Source organism: Colobus angolensis, unplaced genomic scaffold, assembly GCF_000951035.1.
Source record: "Colobus angolensis palliatus isolate OR3802 unplaced genomic scaffold, Cang.pa_1.0 Scaffold60, whole genome shotgun sequence".
Classification (NCBI taxonomy): Eukaryota; Metazoa; Chordata; class Mammalia; order Primates; family Cercopithecidae; genus Colobus; species Colobus angolensis.
The window spans coordinates 3,859,860-3,886,789 of record NW_012119599.1 but is presented as its reverse complement, the minus strand read 5'-3'; the positions used below and the strand labels follow the sequence as shown (position 1 = coordinate 3,886,789).

Below are 26,930 nucleotides of genomic sequence, written 5' to 3'. Positions count from 1 at the left end.
CTCTCTCTCTCTCTCTCTTTCTCTCTCTTTTCTTCCTTTCTTTCTCCCTTTCTCAGCTTTTGGCGCATAGGAAACCACAAGCAATATGTAGGGGCTTAAAACGTCAAGCATTTTACCCCTCTCCAAATTCTGTGTGTCTCCCGGGTTGTTCTTCTGATATGGTCTGACTTGACTGATTTCTGCTGGGCTCTGTCATGTGCTCGTGGTCAGCTGGAGGGTTGGGTGGTGGCTGGATGACCCAGAATAGTCTCACTCACAAGACTGGTAATTGGCTGGCTGTCAGGCAGGCCTCAATTCTCCTCCAAATGGCTAGCTTGAACTTTATCACATGGGAGTTGCAATGTTCCAAAGGGGAGCAAAAAAGGGTAACCCCTAATAAACAGGTGGTTTTCATGCCTTTGCTTATGTTATGTTTGCTAATATCCCATGTCCCATTGGCCAGAGCAAGTCACCGAGGTATCCCAGAGTCAGTGCAGAGGGGCACTAACAAATGGTGTGGATAGAGGGAGGGGAATAATTTGTGGTTATTTTTTCTATCTATCTATCTATCATCTATCTATCTATCTATCTATCTATCTATCTATCTATCTATCTATCTATCTATCAATCATCTATCTATATCTATCATCTATCTATCTAGCCATCCAGCCAGCTATTGATCATCATCATCTGTTATTTGTCTATTACTGTTGAACCATTAAAAGCAAGTTGCAGACATCATTTGTTTCACTCCTAAATATAAATTCTGGCATAGGCAAGGGATCTTTCTCCAATTCAATCTTCCCTTCCCTTCTTTTCTGACTATTTTTAAAGGGCTAAATAACTTGAACCTTGGTCATTCGTCTGACATTCACACAATAAATGTGACAGTAATAAAGAACATGGGGGGAAGACCTACAAGTCCAACTAATTAAAATATTTAAAACCATTCATTTTTACCCACAAGGAAATTGTAGGTTTGAGTCACATCTAACCAGATTTCTTGGAGAATCTATCTTATTGGTGTGACCAGGATAAAAGCACAGCCAGATAAGCTTAGATGCAATAAACTAGTCCATTTAGCAAAAAGTAAATCCTGCCTTTACTTTTACTTTCTGTGCCAGTATTCTAGCTATTGGTAATACAGAACCCTACACTATTCATTGGCTCAGTGCTTATGCTACATTCAGGAAGACAAGACCGAGCCTTTCACAGGCCAGGTTGCTGTTCTACTAGGTTGGCTGCTTCTGTGAGGTGGGATATCTAATAAGACAGTAAACCCACTGTCACATCTTCTTTGCTCTTTTAAATGCATGCCTTTTTTGAGCAATGTCGAGTATGATAATTTACCGATGATGAAGCATTCTCAGTGCTGGTAGAGTTAGTGCGGGCAGCAAGGCATATTCCCATCTGGAGTCATTATCACTACTGTAAGTGAAGTAGGGCAGGCAAACCCCCAAACCAGAGCTTAGCCCAGGAGGGTTCTTGGCTTTGCCCAGAAAAGAATTCAAGGGCAAGCCGGTGGTGTTAAACAGCAACTTTTATTGAAGCAGCAGTGTACAGCGGCAGCAGAGGGACTGCTCCTTGGAGAGCAGGATTACCCCATAGCCAGTGTGTCCACAGCAGCAGCCCAAAGGCAGTTTTGCAGTCATTTTTATACTCACTTTAAACTACATGCAAATTAAGGGGCAGGTTATGCAGACATTTCTAGGAAAAGAGTGGTAACTTCTAGGTCGTCACCATGGAAATGAGTGATAACTTCCGGGTATTGCCATGGCAATGGTAAAGTGACATGGCAAACTGGTGGGAGTGTCTTATGGAAAGCTGCTTCCACCCAGGACCTGTTTTAGCTAGTCCTCAATTTGGTCTGGTGTCTGAGCCCCGCCTCTGGAATCGAGTCCCACCTCCTACCTCATGAAGATACTAAGAACACTGTAAGAATAAATTTCTGCTCCATTGAGGAGATGTCCTGTGTAATTATGTTACTATTAGGTAGCTGGCTGGTCTCCTTGAGAAGCAGTTCCATATCAAGTGCTCAGGATCAGCCTCTGCTGCTAGCAGATTGGGTACTCAGTAGTGGCGGTAACTTGATTAGTTTCGGTGAGAGGGAGCCTCTGCGTGGTGCCCTCCCACAGTAATGAGTTTATGCAAGATCTGGTTGTGAAAGAGTCTGGAACCTCCACCGTCTCTCTCTTGCTCTGTCTTTTGCCATGTGACACACCTGTTTCCCCTTCGTCTTCCACCATGATTGTAAGCTTCCTGAGGCCTCATCAGAAGCAGATGCTGGCGCTATACTTCTTGTACAGTCTGCAGAACTGTGAGCCAAATAACTTTCTTTCCTTATAAATTACCCAGGCTCAGGCATTCCTTTATAGCAATGCAAAATGGACTAACACACAGGCATAGCTTTCATCCTTGCCACCACGGCCGCTCCGTTCATGAGACCACTGAACCAGCATGGGACTGGCTGAGCAGATGGACAAACTTTCATGGGATGAATCATCACTGTTGTTAAGAGCCTTCTTTGTGGAGGATTATTGTTTTTATTTCTTTTTATTTCTTTACTTTTTAAGATGCAGTTTCACTCTGTTGCCCAGGCTGGAGTGCAGTGGTGCAACCTTGGCTCACTGCAACCTCTGCCTCCTGGGTTCAAGTGATTCTCTTGTCTCAGTCTCTTGAGTAGCTGGGATTACAGGTGCACACCACCATGCCTGGCTAATTTTTGTATTTTTAGCAGAGATAGGGTTTCACCATGTTAGCCAGGCTGGTCTCAAACTCCTGACCTCAAGTGATTTGCCTGCATCAGCCTCCCAAAGTTCTGGGATTACAGGCACGAGCCACTGCACCCAGCCAAGGATTATTTTTAGTAGGCATTAGGATGAGACACATACATGTATGCATTTTGTGTGTACGCCCATGAATTTATCCACATACTTCTTCCTAGACCTACTTGCCCCTGAGCTTCCAGTCTCACTCCTTACAAGATTCTGACCAAATAGAAAGCCATGGGCCATTTCCCAGGAGCCCATGTATATCTGCACATTCACTCCAATTTAAGTTCAGGGGCCAGGTGTGGTGGCTCAGCCTGTAATCCCAGCACTTTGTGAGCCTGAGGCGGGAGGCTAGCTTGAGCCCAGGAGTTCAAAATCAATCTGGGCAACATAGGGAGACTCCATCTTTATAAAACATTTAAAACAGATTAGCTGGTGTAGTGGTGCACACCTGTAGTCCCAGCTATTGGGGAGGCTGAAATGAAAAAATCACTTGAACCCAAGAGATTGAGGCTGCAGTGAGCTATGATCCTACCACTGCACTCCAGCCTGGGTAACAGAGAAAGACCTGTCTCTAAGACAAACAAACAGATGAAGTGAAGATCTCCAATCACAGCTCTGTACACCAGGATTTACCTTCACCACTGCCTGTAGGACCCACCTCTGAGTAGTGGTCCTATAATACGATAATTCAGGTTCAGCTTCCAAAATGTATCAGTCATACTGATCCATCTATGAGCCAGACCTTTTCTTCCTTAATTTTCTACAGTAAAATCTTCATATGATGTCATGAATGTGAATTAAAGGAACAACATAGCTGCAACCAAGGCCAATGACATGAGAGTCTGAGCTGTCTGTGTAACTCTTTTGTGCCATCTAGATCTCTTACAATGAATTACTACTGTGCCAAAATGACACTGTGATTCAGTGGGTTAGATACCCAACTCATGACAGGTAGTTTTAGTCATACAGATACTTGATGTCCCATGGTCAAAATCACAGACTCTATTCGTACTCAGCAGCTGGTTTTCAAATTGAAAGCACTTATATGCTGCATAATAATTGGACTTACTTCAGAACCTTACGGGCTGTAATTTTGCTTTTGTATCTTGCCAGAGACTCCACATAACAGCTCCAACCATCACAGATAGAGCTGACACCATCGAAGTTGCTGATTCATGTGGCTCAGGGACAGAGAGATTGCATCACAGGCTTTACCTGCTGTAGAGCTCTCACCTGCTTTGAAACTCAGCAGGCTTCAAGTTTATCTGAAAAATGAGTCAGAACAATATTCCAGGCCAGGCCTGATGGCTCACGCCTGTAATTCCAGTACTTTGGGAGGCCAAAGTGGGGGGATTGCTTGAAGCCGGAGTTTGAGGCCAGCCTGGGCAACAGAGTGAGAACCTATTTCTAAAAAAAGAAAGAAAGAAAAAGCAGTTTGAGACCAGTGTGGGCAACACAGGGAGACCCCTTCTCCACAAAAAATTTAAAAACTCGCTGGGCACGGTGGCATGTGCCTGTAGTCCCAGTTACTCGGGAGGCTGAGGTGGGAGGATCTACTTGAGCCAGGGAGGTCAAGGTTGCAGTGAGCTGTGATCGTGCCATTGCACTCCAGCCTGGGCAATAGAGCGAGACCCTGTCTAAAACAAAAACAAAACCAAAAACCAGCTATGAAAGACACCTAGAACTATTTAAAAAAGAGAAAAAAAGAACACTATTCTGAAGTGTGATTTATATATGTATCATATAAATCTATATATTATACATATACACACATCTATATACACCCATCTATTATTTTTATTTTATTTTATTTTATTTTTGAGACAGAGTTTCACTTTGTCACCCAGGCTGGAGTGCAGTGGCGTGATCTCAGCTCACTGCAATCTCTGCTTCCTGACTTCAAGCAATTCCCCTGCCTCAGCCTCCTGAGTAGCTGGGACTACGGACATGCACCACCATACCTAATTTTTGTATTTTTAGTAGAGAGGGGGTTTTGCCATGTTGGCCAGGCTGGTCTCGAACTCCTAACCTCAAGTGATACACCTGCCTTGACCTTCCAAACTGCTGGGATTCCAGGCGTGAGCCACCACGCCCCGCTCTATCTCTCTCTCTCTCTCTCTCTATCATCTCTCATGTATCTATCACTTTCAGATGTCAAAGAGCCCTACCAAATTATGTGCCTCTTTATCAGTTTAGGAAGTGTGAGTTGTAATAACTTATTCTTTACCTTAAGGGAGACATTATGGCATGTCCCAGATGATTGGACTTCTAAAATCTTCATTGATGTGGTAAGTTAGTGAACTTTCATGAGGTTTATCTCCCTCTTTCTGCCACTCATTTGCATTACTATGGTTTCTACAGTGATTGCCACTTCCTGATCACCAGGTCCAATCAGATGATGTTATTGGTGGAATGAACCAGTGCTATGTTCTTCAGAATGTAAAGATGATCAAGGCCTCTGTGGACTACAACATAATGGAGATTAGGAGGGTTACCAGGAACCTGGGGCGAGATAGTGCTGCAGTCCTTACCATGCACACACGAATGGCTTTTGATTCTCCTAAATGTCAGAGATCAAGTAAAATACATTTGTGAGATCACTAAGCACACACTAAGAACCAAACACTAGGTTGGTCAACTCCAGTAGAGATGTCACATCTGACACAGCAGCTGAAATTGGAGCTGCTATTTGTTTACATTTAAAGTGGTCACTATAAATTAGCTTTGGTCACATAATCAGTGATATGGTTTGACTGTGTCCCCACTCAAGTCTCATGTTGAATTGTAGCTCCCATAATTCCCACATGTTGTGGGAGGGACCTGGTGGGAGATAACTGAATCACGGGGTGGGGGGTTCCCCCATGCTGTTCTCATGATAGTGAATAAGTATCATGAGAGCTGATGGTTTTATAAGGGGAAACCCTTTTTGCTTGGCTATCATTCTGTCTTTGGCTGGCCGCCATGTAAGACATCCCTTTGCTCTCTCTTGCTCTTCTGCCATGATTGTCAGGCCTCCCCAGGTATGTGGAACTATGAGTCCATTAAACCTGTTTTTCTTTATCAGTTACCCAGTCTCGGGTATGTCTTTATCAGCGGTGTGAAAAAGAACTAATACAATCAGTAACTCCAAAACTTAGAGGCTTGAAATTACAAATACTATTTCTCACAATTCTGGGGGCTTTATGAGCATTTCTTTTGCTCTGGGCTGGTTTGGCTGCAGCTGGACAGTATAGTCAGGCCTCACTCAAATTTCTAATGGTTGGTTGGTTATTGTCAGGTGGGTGGGTACGAGGATGACTTGGCCTTATGTTTCTCATCATCCTCAGTCTAGTTCAGGCTTGTTTGAACTCATGGGAGCTGGGTTCAAAATGCAACAAGAAAGCGATTTCCATTCAGTGAGCATTTTTCAAACCTCTATACGTGTCACATTTACTAATGTCTTGAAGAAAATCAAACGTACATGTCCAGATTCAAGGAGTGGAGAAATTGACTCCACCTTTGAAGGGAAGAGCTGCAAATTCATGTTGCAAAGAATATACACACAGGAATGGGAAGAATTTGTGGATTTTTTTTTTCAATCTACCACATCCACTAGCTTCAGTCATGCAGGTTTTTTGCAGGGGCCAAGTGAAATGAATGGGGATATGATAGGGACAAAGAATCCTGCATCATCTTACTTTTTGATGATGATGCAATCTCTGTAATTCCTCCCACAACACAGTATTGAGTTTGAAGGGTTTCCACTTGGCCCTTTATACCATAAAGACTGTTTTTTTTTTTTTTTTTTTTTTTTGAGACAGAGTCTCACTCTGTCCTGTCACCAGGCTGGAGTGCAGTGGCACAATCTCGGCTCACTGCAATCTCTGCCTCCCGGGTTCAAGCGATTCCCCTGCCTCAGCCTCCCAAGTAGCTTGGATTACAGGTGCGCACCACCACACTTGACTAATTTTTTGTATTTTAGTAGAGATGAGGTTTCACTTTTTTGGCCAGGATGGTCTCGATCTCCTGGCCACGTGATCCGACCACCTCAGCCTCCCAAAGTGCTGGGATTACAGGCACGAGTCACCGCACTGGCCCATAAAGACTCTTAGTTCACAAGTTAGGAAGCCACTATAATAGGTTCTACCAGAAGATGAGCATATCTATCCCAAATATATGTTAAAAGGTAGAGGAAAACAACCATAGGGTGAGTTCATGGACTCACCGAACTCACTGTGAGATCAGACTTGGGCCAAACGTGGATAAGTAACAAGCTTAAAATCCTATCACGAGGATCTTGAGGGTCTCTCCTGGAAACACTCCTCTTAGCTTACATTCCCTACAGAGAGGACCCTAAGAAGTTTCTGTGCTATTATTTTATCAGCAGGTACAATTCCAGGGAAGCAGGAGCGAGGGAAAAGTATAGTGTGGTAGGGAAGGAGAGGACACTTGTATGAAGGTCTTACTGAGCTGGCCACTGCATGCTATCAAGTGTAACTGATGTTTAATTTTGTATTTTAAGACCACCTAGCTGAGGAGAAGAAGGGAGGTGAATTCATCCACTGGCTCCTATCACCTATTCATGAGAGGTTTGTCCCAGAGACTATTAACTCCACTGTACTTCCAGGTCGCGTGTGAATAGTTCAATGGGTTCTGTAACCTCTCACGCATCAGCATCAACAGGAAAGCCCTAAGGCTTGAGACAAGTAGTGTCCATTGCAGGCATGAGGTCAGGCTCTGTTGCCGCTTGTGCCCATGAAGAGTTGTTCTGAGTTTATGCAGGGATGTTGCTGTAGCAGTGAGTCAAGAGAAACAAGTTTCCAGAGGCCCCAGGCACAGGTGAGGCTGAGAGGCTCTGAAGTGACACGTACGATGTGTCTGAACTCTTTCTTAATTCAATTCCTGCATGTAATTATCTGAGCCTGGTGATGATTAGAACTTAAATTCAAACTACTGATGCTGTATCATTAATGACAAATTGTCTATTATTAAAAGTTTCTGTCTCCTCTTGTCAATTCTTTAAGTTATAGCTTTCTAGGAAATTGACCGTTTCATCTCTTTTCAGATTTATTCTAATTCAAAAAATATTTTCTATACTTGTGTAGTCTTTTTCTTTCTTAATATTATTTGTGCCTGTTCTCTTTTTTATTCATCTTTTAAAATAATCTATTTTTTAATGAACTCAGAAGTGGATCACTTCAAATAAGCAGTTGTTGGCATTTAGCCTCTATTGCATCAGTGTTTTCTATTTCTTTAACTTGTGCTTATTGCTGACTTCATCCAACTTTCTTTGTATTTATTGTTATTCTGTTTTCTAACTTCAAGTTGGACATAGCCTTCATTCTTTTCATTTTTCCCGTCTTCCTTTTCTTTGAGATGGAGTTTGCTCTGGTCACCCAGGCTGGAGCACAATGGCATTGTCTCAGCTCACTGCAACCTCCGCTCCCAGGGTTCAAGCAATTCTCCTGTCTCAGACTCCTGAGGGGTCTAGGGGATTAGTGATTGTTAGTTCTAGTAGGTTACAGTGACCGGCAGAACAGGAGGGATTGGCTTCCTTTTTTTGAAGGTGAACCGGGTCTTTTCTGTCCTTTTTCTAAGCAGCCTAAATAAATAACACATGGCCAATAGGCACAATTTTCATTGGCCTCTAACTCATGACCCAATAATCCCCTAGACCCCCATTGGAAAAAAGGAGAACGTGTAACCCTGGAGATCGATGGGTCCGGGCTAAACCCCCAAGCTGCCATTTTAGTTCAAGGGGAGGTCCACAGGCGCTCTCCCAAACCAGTGTTTCAAACTTTTTATGATGAGCTGAATCTGCCAGCACCAGAGCTTCCGAAAAAGACAAAGAACTTCTTTTTCCAGTTAGCAGAAAGTGTACCTCATTTCCTCAATGTTACTTTCTGTTATGTATGTGAGGGAACTACTATGGGAGACTGATGACCTTGGGAAGCCCGAGGAGAGTTGGTGCCCACTGATCCAGTTCCTGACACAATTCCAGTTCAGAAGGCCCAAACTAGCAACTTCTGGATCCTAAAAACTTCAATTGTTGGACAATACTGTGTAGCTAGAGAAGGAAAAGACTTCACCATCCCTGTAGGAAAGCTCAGTTGTCTAGGACAGAAGTTGTACAACAGCACAACAAGGACAGTCACTTGGTGGGGTCTAAACCATACTGAAAATAATCCATTTAGTAAATTTTCTAAATTACAGACTGCCAAGGCTCATCCAGAATCTCATCGAGACCAGATGGCTCCCACTGGACTATACTAGATATGTGGGCACACAGCCTACACTCAGTTACCTGATCAATGGGCAGGTAGTTGTGTCATTGGCACCATTAAGCCATCCTTTTTTCTACTGCCCATAAAGACAGGTGAGCTCCTAGGTTTCCCTGTCTATGCCTCCCGGGAAAAGAGAAGCACAGCTATAGGAAATTGGAAAGATGATGAGTGGTCCCCTGTGAGGGTCATACAGTACTATGGGCTTGCCACATGGGCACAAGACGGCTCATAGGGATACTGAACCCCCATCCACATGCTCAATCGGATCATATGGTTGCAGGCCGTCTTATAAATAATCACTAATGAAACTGGTAGAGTTTTGATTGTTTTAGTCTGGCAGGAAACCCAAATGAGAAATGCCATGTATCAGAATAGACTGGCCTTAGACTATTTGCTGGCCGCTGAAAGAGAAGTCTGTGGAAAATTTAACTTAACCAATTGCTGTCTACAAATAGATGATTAAGGACAGGTGGTCAAAAATATAGTCAGGGACGGCCAGGCACGGTGGCTCACTCCCATAATCCCAGCACTTTGGGAGGCCGAGGTGGGCGGATTACGAGGTAAGGAGATCGAGATCATCCTGGCTAACACAGTGAAACCCTGTCTCTAGTAAAAATACAAAAAAAAAATTAGCTGGGCGTGGTGGCGGGCGCCTGTGGTCCCAGCTACTCAGGAGGCTGAGGCAGGAGAATGGTGTGAACCCAGGAGGTGGAGCTTGCAGTGAGCCGAGATCACACCACTGCACTCCAGCCTGGGCGATAGAGTGAGACTCCGTCTCAAAAAAAAAAAAAAAAAAGGCGTGAGCCACCATGCCTGGCCCCAATGACCCTATATCTAAATAAAGTTATATTATAAAGTCCTGGGGAGTGGGTCTTCAACACATGAATTTTGAGGGGACACAATTCAACCCTTAACAATAACCTTTTAAAAAGACCAAGAAAAAACAGAATGAAAAATGAAAAACAGACCCCATATAAGACTTTTGCTTTAGTTTAGGATGTATAATGACACAAAAGACCTTCTACCCCGTTGTAAAAATAAGAAAAATCTGGACAAAATAAAAGTCACACTTTTCTATGAAGTTAGATAGAAGTGGTAGCCTTAAGGAACTTAGCCTTAAGGAACTAAATTCCAAGATAAATGAGTCCTTCACAGGGATACAGCTAACATATCTGGGCTGGACACTTGATCTGTGTATCTCTGATAGGCTTGTTATAGACAGAGAAGTTTTTGTAGGATTAACAAGAAAATAAGTTGATATTTGGATTGTAGTGTGGGCTAGTGGGATAGATCGGATTCTGGATGAGCCCCAGACTTAAACACAGATCACTCAAGTGATCTGTGTTTATGTTGCTCAGGCTGCTTTTGAACTCCTGACCTCAAGTGATCTGCCCACCTTGGCCTCCCAAAGTGCTGGGATTACAGGTGTGAGCCACCATGCCCGGAGTGTTCACCAACTCAGAAGCTTGCTTAACCCCATCATTTAAGGTTTTTATGGAGGTTTCATCATGTAGAAAGGATTGATTATAGCATTAGCCATTGGTGACCGAACTCAATCTCCAGCCCTTCTCCTCTCCCCAAGTTGGAGTTGGGTGAGGCTTAAAGTTCTGACCCTTTGATCATATGGTTGGTTTTTCTGGTGACCAGACTCCATCCCGAAGTTATCCAGGCCCCTCTTATCCCCTCAACATGAGTCATCTCACTAGCATACAAAAGATAGTAAGTTCCAAGCTGAGTTTTAATAGCTTTGCACCAGAACTAGGGCTTAAGACCAAATAAATACATATATATATATATATATTCGGCTACATATATATATATATTTGGCTGCCTCACAGTTTGTCATTAATTCTTTCAGAAATAGAAAGCTATGGCCGGGCGCGGTGACTCAAGCCTGTAATCCCAGCACTCTGGGAGGCCGAGACGGGCGGATCACGAGGTCAGGAGATCGAGACCATCCTGGCTAACAAGGTGAAACCCCGTCTCTACTAAAAAACACAAAAAACTAGCCGGGCAAGGTGGCGGGTGCCTGTAGTCCCAGCTACTCGGGAGGCTGAGGCAGGAGAATGGCGTAAACCCAAGAGGTGGAACTTGCAGTGAGCTGAGATCCGGCCACTGCACTCCAGCCTGGGCGACAGAGCGAGACTCCATCTCCAAAAAAAAAAAAAAAAAGAAATAGAAAGCTATTTCCAAATTTAAAAAAATAACAGAATTGTGGGGGAAGACTTTTCTTAGAGTCATTAAGTGTGAGCAAATAGATTGTACTGTAGATGGAAAATCATTTGACTGGATAACACCTCTAAGTTCTCGACATTCATTAATGCAACTGGACATTTCACCATCAAGATTTGCTATGAATAGCCTGATTCTGGTAAGATGGGATGAGGAATATATGCAAACACAGAATATTGTGTGGTACACCGGATACTTAATACCTGTGGTTATATTCTCCCCTTATTCATTGAATATTCAACTAAAATATCACTTTGAATATATAATCCTCACAAAATAGCCAATGAAATACTTAGTAGATGTTATTCATATATAATTACATTTTTTCTTGGTTATTATTATTATTTTCAATTTATTTTAAAAATCTGTAGAGATGGGGTCTCACTGTGTTGCCAAGGGTGGTCTTGAACTCTGGGCTCCAGTGATCCTCCCACCTTAGCTTCCCAAAGTGCTGGGATTACAGGTGTGAGCCACTGTGCCTGGTCATCTTGGTTATTAATAATCATAATTTTGAATATCATTTAATGTTACGTCATATCCATTTTTTATTAGCCATATAATGTTCCATCCACGGATATAATACAATAATAACTGCTCAGTCTTGTGTCACAGTTATACATGACAAAGTCATACAAACCGCACTCATACTTGTGAAAGTTGATCACAGGAATTGGGTCATTATTGTTATACCCAACTAAAACAGAGAAGAAAAGCCAGAGGGAAAAAGCACTCAGGGCATGTAACACTGCTGCAAGAATGTAATTCTCTGCAAACCTGGCTGCTGAAGCAGTCCGCTGCAACCTATAACCTGTTTTATCTAATAGCTGCTGAAACAGCCTCCAGTGACTCTAAGAATAGTTTTACTCATTGCTGTCACTTACCAATCAAAACTTGCCATCTCCCCAAAATTTTACTAGTGCCAGTGAACTTTCTCAAAGAGCAATATATAACATTTCTCTTTTTCTTTTTTTTTTCAGATGGAGTCTTGTTCTGTCACCCAGGCTGGAGTGCGTTGGTGAAATCTCAGCTCACTGCAACTTCTGCCTCCTGGGTTCAAGCAATTCTTGTGCCTCAGCCTCCCAAGTAGATGGGACTACAGGCATGCACCACCACGCCTGGCTAATTTTTGTATTTTTAATAGAGATGGAGTTTCACCATATAGCCAGGCTGGTCTCGAACTCCTGACCTCAAGTGATTTGCTCGCCTCTGCCTCCCAAAGTGCTGGGATTACAGGCGTGAGCCACTGCGCCCATCCACATTTCTCTTTTTAAAAATAAAACCTCTAACCTTTTCTTTGCTCTTTGGACATATCAAAGACCCCCTGGTCTGCATGTATACCCCAATGCAATTCTTTCTACCCAAATACATTGTTTTAATTTCAGACATTAGTCTATATTTTGACTTTGACATACTAAAAGATACATATTCAGTAAGTTACAAAGCACATCACATGTCAGTCATCGCCTCATAACCATTCAATCTGTCACAGACATATGCCCAGATCCTGTCATATCCACTCTCTCTCTCTCTCTCTTTCAAACGTATATCTGTCACAAACCACAGAGACATATCTTTGCCCTGATAATCATACAGACACCTACATGTACTCCATGTCTGTACCACACAAATCCACTTCAGACCTGTCACTCATATGCATGCAATATGTTATGTACAGTCACAAAGACTCACTCGGGAATTGTCATGTGCAAAGGTACTCACACATAAGTGTGTCAGCATAGTCCCAGAGACACATATGCTGACTAATCAGATGCTCAAAGACACACACACACACAGAATTCTCTTTCTTACTTACATACACACACACACAGAAAGCTAGCCCCGGCTTGCCTAGTCTAAAGATGCCCTCACACATAAGATTTGTCAAACTGTGTGTACCATGATTCACACGTACATAAGAACTGTCATATAGTCAGGTAAATACATTTTGGCCGTGTCACTTCCAAAGACACACACAAAACATGCACATACAAAAGTCTTCCACATAACGTCACAGACACATCTGGCCCTCTAACATGCACAGGTGCTAACCTTTCACATACTTTTCATATACTGTCATATCCATAAAAGCTGCCACCCAACAAACATGCACGATGCCTGTCACACACAGTTACAGAGACATATCCTGACTTGTCACACGCATAGGTCACGCACACACACACTCATACCACATAGTCACAGAGACATACCTGAGACCTGTCACATACCACAGGACACATTCACACCATCATAAAAACGCACTCCAGCTGTCACTCTACACACAAACCCACACACTCGCGTCACAGTCACAGATTTATCCCAGTCCTGCCATACATCACTTTCTTCTCTTTCGCACATACAGTTTGTCACAGAGTCACAGAGAAACACACCTGCTCTGTCATGAGCACACACGCAGTCATGACGACATCCCCTGGCCGTTTCAAGTGCACAGATGCACACACACACACCCCATTCCATGTGTCACACAAGACATCCCAGCCCTGGCATGTGCACTCTCATGCAGACGTAACGTCACCATTCGCACGGTAGGGCACATCCCTGGCTCTATCACACACATAATATTGCACACACCCCCTACACCATGTCTGTCACTACCATGGACGGTCCATCACACGCGGCCAGGGAGACGCCCGACCTCGTTTTGCCCACCCCTGTTGGGAAAAGGGCTTGGGGGTGCCTGCACAAACTGGCCATAAAAATATGGGACAATTAAGTTGTGGAAAGCCACAAGAGGCCTCTGAGGAGGGAAGCCTCCTAATTGCCATTATGTCCTCATGCTCAGAGTGAGACCTGCTCTCTCATCTGTAAACACTGTGTTCAAGGAGAAAGGCACTCCTTTGAAGCACTGGAATGTGGCCAGATACGCCGGCTCCTAGTTAAGCCCACTCCCCACAGCTGCTCTCCGGTAAGTTAAAGAGTAAATCTGTAGTTAAGTTTATGCTGCTTCAGCACAAAGACCATTTACCTAAACCGTCATTGCTATAGATTAGGTGTATGACACACCGCCCCCCTTTCACCGTTTCACCCCTGAACATGTGCTTCTTAGATCTAAGTGACTGTATTCAATAAATAGTGTGGAGACCAGAGCTTGTCGCCTTTGCAGCCTCTGATTTGCTCTGGCTCCCTGGTTCCCACCTTCATGAACTCGTAACGTGTCTCTTCTCATGCCTTTGTCGCCACCGAACTTCGGGTACCCTACGGGTGGTGTTGAGGCTGGTCCCCAACACACCCCTCTCTCTCAATTCTTCATACCCAGCTACACTGTCACCTTCTTCAGCGGCTCGCATTCACCTCAGTGCCTCTCCCACCCTCACCTGCACTGCCGACTGGAGTATGAGTTCGCAACGCCTTCTGCGCCTCGTCCTGCTTCGATGTCTCCTTCCGAAACTACTTGCTTACACGTGGAGCCCAAGAGTCACTAGAATGCGCAAAGCGCCTCAGGAGCCCACTCTCATTCGGCCCAGTGGCCTGTGGGAATTGTAGTCCAGGGCCGGAAACTCAGGAGACGCCGGAAACCCAAGTGCCTCGGGACGGCACGCCCCGGGGGTTTCTGGACATTGTAACCTGTGCTCTGAGTGCGAGTGCGCAGGCGCAGGAACGCTTCTGGGGAATCCCTTCAGCAGGGAGCGTATATTGAAAAGTGCGTGGGGAGGTGAGAGGCAATAAATTGGCAACGGAAACAGATGACATACTTCGTTTTCAGTTATCAGGTTTCAAAAACTAAAAATGTAGATGGTACACAATATTGTTGAGAATGTGGGGAAATGAGAGCTTTCACACATAGTGGGTGGAAAGGACTACAGCTCTTTTACAGTTTTGTGTAGTAGCATTCACAAAGTGTGAAAGCAAACTCCTAAGCAACCAGAATTTTTACGTACAAGAATCTAGCCTACGAAAATGCTGGCATGAAAGACAAAGATGTGGGTACAGTAATGCTTACCAAAGCCATGTTTGTAATACTGAAGAATTCAGTTCGTAATACTGAAGAACCTCAATGTTCGTTTTCTGACACATTGTTAGTCTGTGCTGGCCAATATGATAGCTATTTGTGGCTATTTAAAATTAAATTTATTGAAATTAAATAAAATTCAAAATTCAGTTTCTTACTGATGCTAGCCATGTTTCAAAGGCTCCTTAGCCAAGACAGCTAGTGGCTACTGTATTGGACAAGAGGGATATAAACATTTCTAATATCACAGAAAGTTAAATTGAATAGTACCGGGTTAGGTAATAATTCAACGTCAAAAAGAATTAAATCCATAACTGACATGAAGTGAAATAGAAGAATGTGTTAAAGTGGAAAGGGCAAATGGCAGAATTATATAGATAACATGATCCCATTTCTGTGTAAAATAGGTGTGTCTTTATACATACATTCAGTGTACAGAAAAATCTGGAAGAATACCTGAAAATATTAACTTTGGTCATTTCTGTAGATAGGGAATGAGTAGGGGGACACTTTCATTTCTGACATTATTTATCATCAGTTGTTTGAATATTACAAACTACAACAATTAACGTTGCTAAATTCAAATAAGTATTTTTATTACTTATTTTGAAAGATTTTTGGCTGCCTTCTACTATCTCAGTGATGTACTCTTTCTTGAAATACTGAACTACTTTAACTTAATAGACCTCCCTCATTTCTATTTTATTTATTTTTTCTTTTTTGAGACGGAGTCTCACTCTGTCGCCCAGGCTGGCCTGCAGTGGCGCGATCTCGGCTTACTGCAAGCTCTGCCTCCTGGGTTCACGCCATTCTCCTGCCTCAGCCTCCCGAGTAGCTGGGACTACAGGTGCCCGCCACCATGCCCAGCTAATTTTTTGTATTTTTTAGTAGAGACGGGGTTTCGCCCTGTTAGCCAGGATGGTCTCAATCTCTTGACCTCCTAATCTGCCCGCCTCGGCCTCCCGAAGTGTTGGGATTACAGGCGTAAGCCACTGCGCCCGTCCCGATTTCTGTTTTACCTCCTCACTGAAAAGCATTAGAACATGTCTACAGCGGTACCACTCTGAATGCTCCCAATCTGGCCTGAAAAGCATTAGAACATGGAATTACTTCAGTGACTAAAAAGTAAAACAATAAGAAATTGATTGTGGCTCAGAAATAGTGAAATCAGTTGGATCAGTTTAAAATCCCGTATACATAAGTATTTTTTTAAACGTTTTTCTTTTTACTTTGTAATTACAAAGGCAATGCATGCTTATTACATAAAATAAGAATATAGAACAAGTGCAATAACAGAAAAGATCCCTGTAGCCCGTGGAGTGGTTGAAAATGGATGATTGCTCATGGGTATCGGTGTCTTTTTGAGGCAATGAAAATGTTCTAAAGTTGATTGTGATGATGGTTGCATAGCACTTTGAATAAACTAGAAACTACTGAATTCGGCCAGGCACGGTGGCTCACGCCTGTAATCCCAGCACTTTGGAAGGCTGAGGTGGGTGGATCACGAGGTCAGGAGATCGAGACCTTCCTGGCTAACGTGGTGAAACCCTGTCTCTACTAAAAATACAAAAAAATTAGCCGGGTGTGGTGGCGGGCGCCTGTAGTCCCAGCTACTCGGGTGGCTGAGGCAGGAGAATGGCCTGAACCCGGGAGGTGGAGCTTGCAGTAAGCCGAGATAGCACCACTGAGCTCCAGCCTGGGCAACAGAGCAAGACTCCGTCTTAAAAAAAAAAAATATTAGCCGGATGTGATGGCAGGCGCTTGTAATCCCAGCTACTCGGGAGGTTGAGGCAGGAGAGTCGCTTGAACCCAGGAGATAGAGGTTGCAGTGAGCTGAGATCGCACCATTGAACTCCAACCTGGGCAACAAGAGCAAAACTCTGTCTCAAAGAAAAAAAACCAGAATCTACTGAATTGTACATTTTAAATGGGTGAATTTTAGGGTATATGAATTATATCTCAGTAAAAGTATTACAGAAAAGCAGTCATCTGCATTAACTAGTTAACCACCTGGAAAAATAAAGTAACTTCCATCTCTCACACATTAAAACAAATAACATTCGCAACATGCATAACCTAAAAATAGACTACCAGAGTACTTATCAAATTACAAATTGATGTTATTGTAATTTTGGTCTATAGGCATGACAGCCAAAACACAAATTATGAAGTAAATAGTTAATAAATTATAGAAAATATAAAGTATGTTTCAGTAAACTTCCCTCCCTCACTCAAATTTAAGTAGCAAATAAACTAAGGGAAAATATTTCAAATACAACAAATAGATAATCAATAAATTTAAAACAAATCAACCTATAGATGAATACAAAAATGTATAGAAATAGGTAAAGAATATAGACCCTTAAAAGGAAAAATTGAAAATGACCAATAAATATTTGAATGCATATCTAAGCTTATGAGGAATAAAAGACATGTAACTATTATAAAAATAAAATGTTATCATTGGTTTAAGGACTGGGAAAGGGTCAAAAGAATTGTAAATTTTAAGAAGATATTCATTCACAATACTTTTGGTGGGAGGAATCCACTTACAACCTTTCTGAGAGTAACTTTACATAAATATTTAAGAGAAGCATCTCTTTTAATTCAGGAATCCATTTCTAGAAATGTAGTCCATGAAAATCATCGAAACAGTGAAAAATGTATAAAACATTCTCTACAGCAGTGTTACCCAACCTTTTTGGCACTAGGGACCAGTTTCGTGGAAGACAGTTTTTTCCACAGATGGGAAGTGGGGGATGGTTTTGGGATGATTCAAGCACATTAAATTTACTGTGCACTTTTTTCTTTTATTATTATTATGTTATAATATATAATGAAATAATTATACAACTCACCATAATGTAGAATCAGTCTGAGCCCTGAGCTCATTTTCGTGCAGCTAGACTGTCCCATTCGGGGGTGATGGGAAACAGTGAGAGATCAGCAGAAATTAGATTTCCCGTAAAGAGTGTGCAACCTACATCCCTCACATTGCAGTTCACAATAGGGTTTGTGCTCCTATGAGAATCTAATGCCATTACTGATCTGACAGGAGGTGGAGCTCAGGCAGTAATACAAGCAATGGGAAGTGACTGTAAATACAGATGAAGTTTTGCTCATTCACCCACCATTCACTTCCTACTGTGTGGCCCAGTTCCTGATAAGCCATGGACCGCTACCTGTCCGTGGCCCACAGGTTGGGAACCTTGGTCTATAGGAATATTTATATTAGTTAAAGCAGCAAAATATCTAAAGAAAAAACAAAAACACACAGGTAAATTAAATTTGATAATCCATAAAATAAGTAACCATGATAATGTAGAATTACCTTGCTCAATATGGAAGAATATTCATAAGCTATTAAGAAATGAAAAATACCAGTTACATGAGAAAATGCAAGGGGAGATTATAATTTTTGGGAAAAAAGATACCCAAGGATAAGCATTGAAATTTTAAGTATTAAAAAAGTTATATTCTGAAACTAATCGTGAGCTAATTTTAGCAAATAGATAAATGTTTTTCAACTCAATTTTCTCACCTTTCAATGGGATAATTACTACCACCATCTGGATTTTTTTTTTTTTTTTTTTTTTTTTTTTTGTGGGACGGAGTCTCGCTCTGTCGCCCAGGCTGGAGTGCAGTGGCGCGATCTCGGCTCACTGCAAGCTCCGCCTTCTGGGTTCACGCCATTCTCCTGTCTCAGCCTCCCAAGTAGCTGGGACTACAGACGCCCGCCACCACGCCCGGCTAATTTTTTGTATTTTTAGTAGAGATGGGGTTTCACCACGTTGGCCAGGATGGTCTTGGTCTCCTGACCTTGTGATCCGCCTGCCTCACCCTCCCAAAGTGCTGGGATTACAGGCGTGAGCCACTGCACCCAGCCACCACCTGGATTTTTTAACAGAATAGTGACTAAGCCCTGAGACACTGAAACACAACCAACTCAGGTCAAAGCCTTATCTTACCATTTTAATAGCTGGGAGACCATGGGCAAGCTTCTGGAAATTTGTGTGTGCTTCCTTTATTCTCCTTGGCATACTCCAGTAGAACAATAATACCATATACAGATTTTTGTTGTTGTTGTTTGTTTTGGGCTTTTCATTTTTGCTTGAATTAATTAATTCCTATGAATCATGTGTCAATGGGTCTGGTACTCAGGAAGCTCATATCTCCTCCAGGCTGCTGGACCAACCATGATTCTGTCACAAAAGTAGAAGGAGATGGCTGTTGGGTGGGATCCCACCAGTGATTGTCATGCTGGGCACAATATCCTTCAGAGTTGAGGGAAAACAAAAGACATCTAGATTTGCCGGGGGGTCAGTAATTATGCCAATCATCTAAGCTGTCTCAGAGAACTCTTAGAGGAGGAAATCCAGCCAAGTGATATTTATGAATCAGAAGTAAGCTTTCATAGAAGAGGACATGAAGTGGACACCAGAAAGTGATGCTTCCACACCTTTGATCCTCCATCCTTTCCTCTCAAAGACTTCAAGCACTTTCCCCTCTCCAGGCCTTTGCTCTCGGAATTCCCTTAAGACTTTGCCCTCAGTATTCATTCTCATTTTTCAAATTTCAGCTCAATTATTAGTTTATTTTATAGGTCTTCCTTACATCTAAATTTAAATCATGGTTACTCATCACTGGCCCTTATCACTCATCACAGTGTGTAATTTTATGTTTGTTTATATTTGGATTATACTGTCCATTGGCCAAACAAAATGTCCATTAGAGCTCCCAGCCTCTGATTATTTGTCTATCCCAGAGCTGGAAAACTATGGCCTAGGGGCCCAATCTGGCCTGCTATCTGCTTTTCACAGTGAATGAGCTAAGAGTAAGAATGGCTTGTGCATTTAAAAAATATTTTTTAAAAAGATGAATAACATTTTGTGGATGGAGAATAATGAGATTTAATAATCTGAGGTCGCATCTCAAGGAACTAGAGAAACAAGGACAAACCAAACCCAAACCCAGCAGAAGAAAGGAAATAACCAAAATCAGAGCAGAACTAAATGAAACTGCAACAAAAAAATACAAAAGAGAAATGAAACAAAAAGCTGGTTCTTTGAAAAGATAAAGTTGATAGATCATTAGCAAGATTACCAAGTAAAGAAGAGAGAAAAATCCAAAGAAGCTCAATTAGAAATGAAGCAGGAGATATTACAACTGACACCACAGAAAAACAAAAGATTGTTCAAGGCTACTCTACCAACAAAAACAAAAATCTCCAAGACCAGACAGATTCACAGCTGAATTCTACCAGACATTCAAAGAAGAATTGGTACCAATCCTATTGACACAATTCCACAAGATAGAGAAAGAGGGACCCCTCTCTATGAAGCCTGCATCATCCTAATACCAAAACCAGGAAAGAACATAACCAAAAAAGAAAACTACAGGCCAACATCCCAGATGAACATAGATGCAAAAATCTTTAACACAATATTAGCTAACCGAATCCAGCAACCTATCAAAAAGATAATCCATTGTGATCAAATGGGTTTCATACCAGGGATGTAGGGATGGTTTAACATAGGCAAGTCAACAAATGTGATACACCACATAAACAGAATTAAAAACAAAAATCACATGATCATCTCAATAGATACAGAAAAAGCATTCAACAAAATCTACCATTCCTTTATGACTAAACTCCCAGCAAAATTGGCATACAAGGGACATACCTCAACATAATAAAAGCCATCTATGACAAACCCACAGCCAACATAATACTGAATGGGGAAAAGTTGAAAGCATTCCCTCTGAGAACTGGAACAAGACAAGGATGCCACCTCCCACCACTTTTTTTTTTCTTCTTTTTTTTTCTAACATAATACTGAGTGTCCTAGCCAAAGCAATCAGACAAGAGAAAGAAATAAAGGGCATCCAAATCGGTAAAGAGGAAGTCAAACTGTTGCTGTTTGCTGATAATATGATTGTTTACCTAGAAAACCCTAAAGACTCCTCCAGAAAGCTCCTAGAACTAATAAGAGAATTCGGCAAAGTTTCCAGATACAAAATCAATGTACACAAATCAGTAGCTTTTCTATACACCAACAGCGACTAAGCTGAGAATCAAATCAAGAACCTAACACCATTGACAACATCTGCAAAAATAAAATAAAATAAAATACTTAGGAATATATCTAACCAAGGAGGTGAAAGACCTCTACAAGGAAACTTCAAAACGCTGCTAAAAGAAATCACAGATGACACAAACAAATGGAAACAAATCCCATGCTCATGGATGGGTAGAATCAATATTGTAAAGATGATCATACTGCCAAAAGCAACCTACAAATTCAAAGCAATTCCCATCAAAATACTACTGTCATTCTTCATATAACTAGAAAAAACAATCCTAAAATTCATATGGAAGCAAAAAAGAGCCGGCATAGCCAAAGCAAGACTAAGCAATGGAGGCACCCCATTACCTGATTTCAATCTATAAGGCCATAGTCACCCAAACAGCATAGTACTGGTATAAAAATAGGCACCATAGACCAGTGGAACGCAATAGACAACTCAGAAATAAACCCAAATACAGTCAACTGATCTTCAACAAAGCAAACAAAAACATAAAGTGGGGAAAGGACACCGTATTCAACAAATGGCACTGGGATAATTGACTAGTCACATGTAGGAGAATGAAACTGGATCCTCATCTTTTACCTTATACAAAAATCAACTGAAGATGGATCAAGGACTTAAATCTAAGACCTGAAACTAAAAATTCTAGAAGATAACATTGGAAAAAACCCTTCTAGACATTGGCTTAGGCAAGGATTTTGTGACCAAGAACCCAAAAGTAAACGCAATAAAAACAAAGGGCCTGGCACTTCATTAAACTAAAGAGCTTTTGCATGGCTAAAGGAACAGTCAGCAGAGTAAACAGACACCCCGCAGAGCGGGGGAAAATTTTCACAATCTATACATCTGACAAAGGACTAATATCCAGAATCTACAAAGAACTCAAACAAATTAGCAAGAAAAAACTAATAATCCCATCAAAAAGTGGGCTAAGGACATGAATAGACAATTCTCTTTTTTTTTTTTGAATAGACAATTCTCAAAAGAAAATACACAAACGGCCAACAAACATAAGAAAAAATGCTCAAGGCCGGGCGCGGTGGCTCAAGCCTGTAATCCCAGCACTTTGGGAGGCCGAGACGGGCGGATCACGAGGTCAGGAGATCGAGACCATCCTGGCTAACACGGTGAAACCCCATCTCTACTAAAAAAATACAAAAAACTAGCCGGGCGAGGTGGCGGGCGCCTGTAGTCCCAGCTACTCGGGAGGCTGAGGCAGGAGAATGGCGTAAAAACCCGGGAGGCGGAGCTTGCAGTGAGCTGAGATCCGGCCACTGCACTCCAGCCTGGGCGACAGAGCAAGACTCCGTCTCAAAATAAATAAATAAATAAATAAAAATAAAAAATGCTCAACATCACTTACTCCTGCAAGAATGTCTATAATGAAAAAAATTAAAAAAAAATAGCTGTTATTGAGGATGCGGTGAACAGGGAACACTTCTACACTGCTGGTAGGAATATAAACTAGTAAAACTACTATGGAAAATAGTGTGGAGATTCCTTAAAGAACTAAAAGTAGAACTACTATTTGATCCAGTTATCCCACTACTGGGTATCTAGAGGAAAATAAGTCATTATATGAAAAAGATACTTGTACACACATATTTACAGCAGCAGAATTCACAATTGCAAAAATGTTTAACAACTCAAATGCCCATGAATCAATGAGTGGATAAAGAAACTGTGGTAGATATAGACAGTGGAATACTACTCAGTCATAAAAAGGAATGAATTAATGGCATTTGCCTGGATTTATTTTTTCTTTCTTTTCTTTTCTTTTTTTTTGAGACGGAGTTTAACTCTTGTCGCCAAGGCTATAGTGCAGTGGTGCTATCTTGGTTTGCTGTAACCTCCAACTCCCAGGTTCAGACAATTCTCCTGACTCAGCCTCCCAGAAGGCTAGGATTATAGACACCCACCAGCATGCCCGACTAATTTTTGTATTTTTAGTAGAGATGGGGTTTCATCATGTTGGCCAGGCTGGTCTTGAATTCTTGACTTCAGGTGATCCAGCCGCCTCAACCTCGCAAAGTGCTGTGATTACAGGTGTGAACCACCATGCCCGGCCTGGAGACTATTATTCTAAGTGAAGCAACTCAGGAATGGAAAATCAAACATCGTGTGTTCTCACTCATAAGTGGGAGCTAAGGTGTGAGGATGCAAAGGCATAAGAATGACACAATGGACTTTGGGGACTCAGGTGGAAAGGGTGGGAAGGGGGTGAGGGATAAAAGACTAAAAATTGGGTGCCATGTATACTGCTTAGGTGATGGGTGCACCAAAATCTCACAAATCACCACTGAAGAATTATTCATGTAACCAAACACCACCTGTTCCCCAAAAACCTATGGAAATAAAAAATTTAAAAAAATTTAAAAGATCCCCAAAATATTCAGAATAGTACTTGTGAGAGTCATTGAGCAAGTAACATGGGAAGAGAGGAGGCTGCTCCCACCAGTGGTTTTAGGGGTGGAGCAGATGCTGATGATAATGAAGTCCCAGATGGGAAATGGGAGTGGGTGCCGAGGAAAGCTCAAGGATCCTGCAGATGAGGACTCAGACCCACGATACTGGATGAGGCATCTATGTCATCATGGGAGTCAACCAGGGTAGTGGCCTCAGCTGAGGCAGGGGAAAAGCTGGGATCCAGGTGCTCTAGTCTTCTCTTGATAAGGAAGAGAGACCAGGAGGTGAGAGATGGCAGAGAATGAGACAGGTGATACCAGTGACCAGAAAGAGCCCCTAAAAGGTAACACTTCATTTTCTTTCTGTTAGTTCTAATGTAAAATTTTGCTTTAATATTTTTAGGTAATTCTTTTTTAAAAAATATTTATATCCAAAGGTTCTTACCACACCAACCTCAGGCCCAATCTTTTCTCCCTAACCTCAGAATCAGTTAGTTGTCTCCTTTAAAACCTTTCTCTCTCTCTCTCACACACACACGCACACACACAAACACACACACACAAGAGAGAGAGGGAATACATAGTATTGTTTTTGGTGTATGAGTGTGGGCTTCAGAATAAGTGGTTTCATACCCTACAAAAAAAGAATGAGATTCAAATTTTATAATCAAGTTTTATTGGAACACAGCCACGCTGGATTGTTTCTGTATTGTTTATGGCCGCCTTTGCACTGCCATAAGTCTCCGTGGTCACAATATCCACTCACGACCACTTGTTGTCTTTCAACAGCGGCATATAAAATCTCTAACACAGTTCATCTCACACCTAATAAAACAGACACACACAGGCATAAATTTAGAAACCATCCTATGAACATAAACAGGTCCACGCAGGGTCCCAGACACCGAATCAAACAAACTCCCTCAAAGCAAGACATACCCATCTGTTCAACTGCCAGACACTGTTCCAGGCGCTCGTACCCAGGTAAACTGGTAGTGTCGCGCAGGTCATTCCAGGGACCTTACCCTGGATTCCCCTGCTCGCTCAGGTTTAAGTCCCCAGACACCTCAGTCCCATCTTCGCCTGTTCTAGACTCCAGAATGCGTTCCTTAGCTAAGGCTGAGAACCTTTTAATTCGCTCTCAGTCAACCCCAAAGACCCTCAAGCAAAGGCTGGAGCTCCCAGGCATCTTCGGAAAAAACGCCTTTGACCGGTGAAGCCGAGTTGCATGCTGGGAGCACCCCTCCTGTCCCGGTTTCAACTTCCGGAGACTATCCCGCTGTGGACTACATTTCCCAGAAGTCTCCGGGGCGCAGGTCTTTTAGGGGCGGGGCGAGTTTGCCTGCCAGAAACACTCCCGGTGGCTCCTCTCCCAGCCTGCGAGCGTTTCCAGGCTCTTGTTTCCCATCAGCCTCTGGGTCCAAACTAACCACGGATCTCCGGGTCCTTTTCCGGTGTCCTTAAGGTTCTTGGACTCTGCATGGTGAGTTGGTCGTGTCCGTAGAAGTAATCAGCCCGGGTGAAGCTGGGAGGGCTCGGCTGGCTTTACCGGGGCCCGATTGGAACCGGCAGTGAGGGTGGGGGTGGCATCGGGGGCGCTGGAGATGGGGAGGGCTGGGTCACGGACAGGACGTGTCGTGTCCGGATCCTCAAGCCTCTGTGCACGCGAGCAGCCGAGGGATAGTGTGTCTCAGACGGCGTGGCAGGGCCGGGGCGTGTCTCCGCGGAGGTGGGTGCACTTGTGAATGTGTGACGGGGTGATGGGGTGCGTGGCCGTATTTGTAAGTGTGATTTGCTTTGACCAAATGCTCTAGGTTCCCTTTAGCCTGTTTTTGGGCCTGCCACGGTTAAATGACTGCGAGAAAGAAGTCTATGCTAAGCCCTGTAATGAACGTTTCAAGCAAGAAGGATGAGAATTTTAGATCTGGAAGTGTCCTCGCGACAGGATCTTGTCAAGACCTGATGGGGAAGTTCTAGAGGTAGGATTCCTACAAGAGGCGCCTCTAGGAGCTCTTTGGTGGTGAGCTAGCTACATGTTTCAGAGCCACTGAAACCAGACCGCTGTCCCCAAGAATTGCCCTCAACACAGAGACAGACTCTAGCCTGCCTTTTCGTTCTATTTGGTTTTGTGTGGATGAAGGCAGAAGTGGCCCTAGAGGGTGTTTTGCTCTTGTTTTTTCTTTTTTAATTAAGTCTGTGACGCTCTAGAAATGCTGATGTCTCATGTTACTGTTTTTCCCCCAGTGCTGCCAGGTTGCCAGATTTCTAAGGAAGGAGCTCGAAGAGGAGAAAAGGAGTTTTGCATATTTAGAAATCAAGGTTCAGGTGAGGTTTTTTATACATACTTTTTTTATACATATACCTACAACTACCTTTGATTCTAGGTCATGAGAACATTTTCTTTCCTTGGCCTGAAAGATCTTGACTGGGTCTTCCCAGTCACATGACCTGCCATGCTGGTACATATTTCCTCCCGGTTGCCCCCTATTGTTCTTCTCCTCAATTCTTACCCACCTGTTCACATGGCAAATTGTTCAAATCCTTCAGTGCACTGAAGAGTTATAGAAAGGCACCTCTTGTAGATTGCTATTAGAGCATTATTTTAAACTACGATTATTTGAAGAGATTAGTATTTAGGTGATGTTATATACAAACTTTTTTTTATGTTTTCTGTAGTCATCATTAAAAATTTTTTTTTTAGTTTTTTTAGAGACAAGGTCTCACTCTGTTGCCCAGGCTGAGTGCAGTAGTAAAGTCATAGCTCACTGCAACCTTGGAGTCCTGGGCTCCGGTGTTCCTCTGGCCTTGGCCTCCCAGTGTGCTGGGATTGCAGGTGTGAGCCACCACGCCTGGCCCATAGTCATGATTCTTAAAGCAAGGGAAGGTATGAGGGATTTTAAGTAAGGGAACGTTTCTGGCAGTATATGACAATGTTGTCTCCTTTTGTGAGGCTTTTAGGGGTGGAAATATGATTGAGCTTTGAGCATAGGGATTTGTGATTTGCACCAACAAGAGTGGGGACTTTCAGATAATCTTTAGATAGAAGTCTGTAACATTGTCAAGCATGGCTTGTTTCAAGTCCAGCTTTGTGTGGCATGTAAGAAGCCGAACTATGTTGTAGTTAAAATTAAGGCTCTGGGGTCGGGCATGGTGGCTCACGCCTGTAATCCCAGTGCTTTGGGAGGCCGAGGCAGGTGGATCACAAGGTCAGGAGATCGAG

At 42.7% G+C, this 26,930-nt stretch overlaps 2 protein-coding genes across 5 annotated transcripts in view; one reads left to right on the top strand and one right to left on the bottom strand.

Annotated features, from left to right (window-relative positions):
• The window catches only part of LYPD5 (LY6/PLAUR domain containing 5), a 31,723-nt gene extending 17,022 nt beyond the window's left edge, over positions 1 to 14,701 (bottom strand). The window contains exon 1 of the mRNA XM_011963094.1: positions 14,581 to 14,701. The gene's annotated coding sequence lies outside the window, so the exon portion shown is untranslated. The remainder of the gene's footprint in view (positions 1 to 14,580) is intronic.
• A 10,327-nt stretch (positions 14,702 to 25,028) lies between these two features.
• ZNF283 (zinc finger protein 283) overlaps positions 25,029 to 26,930 on the top strand; it is a 16,898-nt gene continuing 14,996 nt past the window's right edge. The window contains exons 1-3 of one of the 4 annotated variants that reach the window (XM_011963096.1): positions 25,029 to 25,193; positions 25,525 to 25,689; positions 25,955 to 26,035. The gene's annotated coding sequence lies outside the window, so the exon portion shown is untranslated. Of the gene's footprint in view, positions 25,194 to 25,524; positions 25,731 to 25,954; positions 26,036 to 26,930 lie in introns of all 4 variants that reach the window. The other 3 variants (XM_011963095.1, XM_011963098.1, XR_001004169.1) reach the window with 3 other exon arrangements.